The following is a 5379-nucleotide window of genomic DNA, read 5'->3' on the forward strand; positions in this document are numbered from 1 at the left end:
TGGGGCTGGTGGTGGCACGGTTGGCGGTGAGGGTGAGGGCTCGTGAGGTTGGGTCCCCGCTTGGCCGGAGGTGGGCTCCTCCTCCGCCCGGGGCTCGGGCGGGAAACGCCGATCTGGCCAGAGGCCACTCACGTGGCAACACCTCTGAGCCCATCAGGAGCCCAAAGCAGCAAAAGGTGGTTCTTCCCGATGTTTGGGGACAAGGAAGGAAAAGGAGGGTCACCAGCCCCGAGGTGGTCACCTTCCTCCGCACTCGTGGCTGCCGCGCCCCCCTGGGGAGCCTGCGGGCAGCAACCTGGGTGGCTCCCCCTTGAACAGCACGTCCCTGGACCAGCAGGGCGCCCCCACCTCCAATACGTGTTTCCACCCACAGCTGACCTGCTCCCGAGTCCTCGACACCCCGAGTGGGGCCTCCAGCCCAACGCGCAGCCACGCCCCCGACACCCCGGCTGCGAGCGGAGGGCTCGCTGCTCACCCCGCCCTCTTCCATCCATACCCAGCTTCTCCGCATCTTCACCTTCCTCACTCACCGCTCCTCGGGCTCCGGTATTAGGCTCCGGTATTATTATTATTCCTCTTCCTCTTCCTCCTCCTCCTCCTCCTCCCCCCCACCCTCTCTCCTCAGGCCCACGCTCCATCCACTGCGCACACCGGCCAGGACACCACCTGAAGTTTTAATCGGCGACTTTACTAAGGGCATCGTGGCTGAGGCTGGAGGGACAGTGACTACCGTGGGAGACGTCCTGCACTGGCCCACTGGGCAGTCCTAACAGCACCACGGCCGGGGGTTCAAGCCGCCTGCCCGTGTCCTCACAGGGTCCTCCCTGTGTCTGTGTCCTCATTCCTCTCCCCATGAGGACAGCGGTCCTATCAGGCCTTCTTTAATCTGACTGTCTCTGTAAACACCCTACATCCAGAGAAGGCCCCATCCTCAGTGCTGGGGTTAGGGCTTCAACATAGGAATGGGGGGGGGTGCAATTCGACCCCTGACACACGGTGTCACGAGAACCAAGTCACGCTTATTTGTAATGAAGGGAGTCACTCTCACACGGTCGCAGGGAGGTGGACTCACCCGTTCCACTGCATACAGACCAGCTGCCACACGTTAGCCACATGCTAGCCACACGTTATCCACGTGACGCTGCCAGTACCAGAGACCTCCCGCTGGGCCACCTGTGCCGTGCGAGTGAGCGCCGTACCCATGGGGTTACGAACCGTAGACGCAGCGCCTGGGACAGCGCCCGGGAACACGCTCGGGGAGGAGAACACTTCCCGTCGGGGGCACGAGGCAGCCTCCGCGTCGGGGAGGACGCTGGGAACGGCCCGGCAGGTGTGTGCAGACGTGGGACGGTAGGAAAGCATTTCCTGCTGCCATTAGTCACCGCGACCCTGTAAGAACCGAACTTTCCTGGATCTTTTATGGGCGTTTCATGCAAAGGAACTGTTCCCACCAGCGATGACTCAGCACATACCAGTGGGAAGCGCGGAATCCCGGTGCCTTGTCCCACACTGTGTGTCGGGCTGGCTCTGAAGGAAACAAACAGGATTTGGCTGGGAAAAGGGAAGGGTGTTTAAACCCCCGGGGCGCTGAACACGTGCACGCATTCATTCCATTGTCTTCGCATCGTTTCCTAAGAACTCACCAGGTGCTCGGACCACCACCTTCTACCGTTTTTGGTGTTTGAACACTGAGGTTTCGTGAAGATTCCACGTTTCAAATGCTTCTTGGTAAATGTTTCTGCTGATGCCGTTGTGCGTTATCCGCCTTCGCCTCCCCTGGGGACAGCGCCTACGCCGAGGAGACCGGCTCGCTGCCCGTGTCGAGGCAGACCCTGCGTCACGCGGCTCACAAGCACGGCCGCTGTCTGTGCGTCTCCTCTCCCCTCCGCACGGCAACTCGGAGTGACGGGCGACCGGCTGCCGCCCCTTTACGTGGGGAGGGATGGCACACGGGAGCTCACACGGGGCTCTGTATGGGAGGAAGGGAGGAAGCTGAGCCACGCACAACAGAAATACATCACAGCAAGTTCAAAGAGCTACACGTTCAGCACAGAGCAATGCTTTTTACAAAGTTTAAAAAATAAAATATACTTTAGCAAAAATACTACACGAATATGCAATATATGTAAATCAAATAAAATAATATAAGAGGGAGAACAGGGTGCGTGTGGAGGTCGGGGTGGAGGGTAGGTGTTCCTCCAGACGAGGTCCTAGACCAGCCGTGGGCAAACTACGGCCCGCGGGCCGGATCTGGCCCATTTGAAATGAATAAAACTAAAAAAAAAAAAAGACCGTACCCTTTTATGTAATGTTTACTCCGAATTTATATTAGTTCACACAAACACTCCATCCATGCTTTTGTTCCGGCCATCCGGTCCAGTTTAAGAACCCATTGTGGCCCTCGAGTCAAAAAGTTTGCCTACCCCTGTCCTAGAATGTGCTTGGGGTGTTGGATGTACAGACACTTACTGCACAGTTAATACCATCTCGCTTCTAACCAACTATGGCCCAATGATGATCATGTCAAAAGAACAATGGATTCTGATTAACCCGTTAGTCAATCTCTGCACCAATTACTCACACAATAAAGGGGGGGGGGGAGAGAAAAGGAGAGCGAGCAGCTCTTGGATGTGGATTGAGCAGGAAGAGACGGGAGGGGAATAGTGGGGAAGCTCTGTCCCAAGAAAACACAGCAGGACCTGGCTTCTAGCCCAGCAGTGCTGTGTGCGCGCGTGTGCGTGTGCGCACGCGTGTGCGTGTGTGTGCATGCACGCACACACTCCCACACGGGTACGTTTGCAGGTTCCTGAAACAATAAATAAAAGTGGACTCTAAAGTCAGATTCAACCTTTTACTTTTCAAAATGAGAAACTTTATTTTAACAGACGCACGCGGCCTTTCAGAGGGAGAGGCGGCAGCCGTCCTTCAGGGACGAAGAACGGGGACTCGGGGAGCTCGTGCCGGCGGAAGCCCAGGTTCCGATGGCCGGGCGACGGGCCTTTATGGGAAAGGGAAGGGGAACCTTTGCATCAGTGGTTCTCCACCTTCTGGCCCTTTAAATACAGTTCCTCATGTTGTGACCCAACCATAACATTATTTTCGTTGCTACTTCATAACTGTAATGTTGCTACTGTTATGAATCGTCACGTAAATATCTGATATGCAGGATGGTCTTAGGCGACCCCTGTGAAAGGGTCGTTCGACCGCCAAAGGGGTCGCGACCCACAGGTTGAGAACCGCTGCTCTAAACAGTGTTTAGTTTTCCGTCCGCAGTCATGGCACCTCTGTCTTGTGATCCCTGCTCCCAGCTCCTGGGAAACACTGTTGCTTGAGGCCAAGTGAAGGTAAGGCCGCTCGGCCTGTTAGAACATCCAGGGGCTCCAGGCCTGGGGCGTGCAGGGGGTTCCCTGGGGGCTCGGGCTCCGTGTGAAGTGGCCGCCCTGCCCCTGCTCCCAGCAGACCTGGGCCCTCAGTTCCTGAACATTTCCGTTTAAAAGAGTTCAAACTCATTATTCAGATTTAACACTCGTTCAAAAATTACTGATTAAAGGTTTTTTAAATTTAATTCATGGTTGAAAACAAGGTTAGAGCTAGTTAATCTTTGTGACTCATTATAGACAAAATGGAAAAAAGCTATGTGGCCAGAACAGACCTAGAAGCCCATGCTTTTAAAATCACTGGAAAACGCCGTCCTGCGTTCACTCACACGCTCCTCCCCAGGCCTGGCCGCGGGCCACGGGCACCAAGACCATCGCCCGCCTAGCAAGGAGCCTGCAGGCCCTGCTCCGGGCAGGACGGGTGCAGAGGAGGGGACCAGGAGAGGGAGGTGGGGTGGCCAGATGGCGCAGCCCCCCGAGCCATGAGCAGGGGGCGGGGCAGGAGGACAGCGGCCGGTTCCGCAGACGCAGCGACCTGAGGTGGGGAGGCTGAGCAGCGGCCGGGCCACGGAAAGCCAGGTGACCAGCCGGGCCCACAACGTGCTTTTGCTGGTGTTTGGTTTTAGTTTGTGTTTTAGTGTCGCCAACTGAACCAACCACAGGCTTCACACGCACCTGGCATTTCTCTTCTTAGGAAGCTGATGGGCCACAGGACGAGTACGCGTGGCCCCCATGGGCACAGGGCCCCTGTCTCCCTGTGCCCAGCTGCAGAGGAGACTGACCCACCGGGTCCAGGAGGGCAGTGAGGGTCCCTGCAGATGGGCCCGGGCCTGGGGGCTGTGGGTCACCTCTCGGACCCAGGAGCCCCTCGGTGGGGCAGGCGAGCGAGGGGGAGGGTGGAGGGGGTGAAAGACAGAAGCCGTGAGCCTCGCGGGACCTCTTTCCACGCAAAGCGAAGACCTCGCCCTTCATTCTCCTCAAACACGGAAGGAAAATAAACAAAGTCGCTGGCAGCCGCAGCCCGTGGCCTCGTGGGTTCACAGTGTGCAGACGCTCATTGTTTGGTGCCTTTGGATTTGGGGTTAAAAATGCAATTTGTTTCTTTGAGGGACTTTTAGGGGTTTTCCAAGGCCAAAGCCACACAAGGGCCAGCAACACGGCGACCTGCCCTCGGTCCCTCTCCAGCTCCTTTAACAAAGCGGGGTGCCCTTGGGAATACAGGGGAGCGGGGCGTCTTGAAGTCGGTGTGTTTTTAAAGCTCAAGTAGATCGTTCAGGGGCCCAGCCCGCCCCTCGTGGGACGCACCTGTTCGAGACGCGCGGGTCAGGGTCGCCGGTGGGAAGCGTCCCTGGGAATGAACCGAGCGTCTAAGTTTGCACGTACGACGCCGGCCACGCAGCCAAAGCCAGCGAGGCTCGTGCAGGCAGAGAAGAGTGCGACCCAGAGACAAAGGCACCGGAAGGAGGAAGCCCGCGGGCTGAGGGGCTGGGCCTCGTGTGCCGACTTGAAATAATTGCGAATACGTCCAGGAAAAGAAAGAGGAAACAGGACTAGTCACGGAAGCTCCGCGTGGACATCTGTAATTTAACAAAAGCATCAACAAATAACCAGAGGGAGGGCTGGGCAACACACTGGATACAATTGGAGCAAAAGAGGATAAAAGACACAGAGGCAAGAACGGGGGAGGTGGCCCCACCTGGTGTGGCTCAGTGGGTAGAGCGTGGGCCTACGGACTGACGGTCCCGGGTTCAATTCCCGACCAGGGCACATGCCTGAGTTTCGGGTTCAATCCCCAGTGTGGGGCGTGCAGGAGGCAGCCAATCAATGAATCTCTCTCATCACTGATGTTTCTCTCTCTCTCTCCCTTCCTCTCTGAAATCAATAAATACATATTCTTTTAAAAAAGAACAGGGGAGGTGTGTGGGGTGGGAAAGATGATGAGACGCTGTGAGAGGAAGGAGGAGGGGGAGGATAAGGGGGAGGAAGAGGGGGAGGAAGGAGA

At 56.9% G+C, this 5379-nt stretch overlaps 1 long non-coding RNA gene across 1 annotated transcript; it reads right to left on the reverse strand.

Annotated features, from left to right (window-relative positions):
* Positions 1-891: 891 nt before the first annotated feature.
* On the reverse strand, positions 892-1957 carry LOC102244702. Its single transcript, XR_314517.2, has 3 exons — positions 1644-1957; positions 1473-1527; positions 892-1389 (listed from the first exon to the last, which is right to left on the reverse strand). It is a non-coding gene; the product is annotated as an uncharacterized LOC102244702 (long non-coding RNA).
* Positions 1958-5379: the final 3422 nt, after the last annotated feature.

This window comes from Myotis brandtii, unplaced genomic scaffold (assembly GCF_000412655.1).
Source record: "Myotis brandtii unplaced genomic scaffold, ASM41265v1 scaffold743, whole genome shotgun sequence".
Lineage (NCBI taxonomy): Eukaryota > Metazoa > Chordata > Mammalia > Chiroptera > Vespertilionidae > Myotis > Myotis brandtii.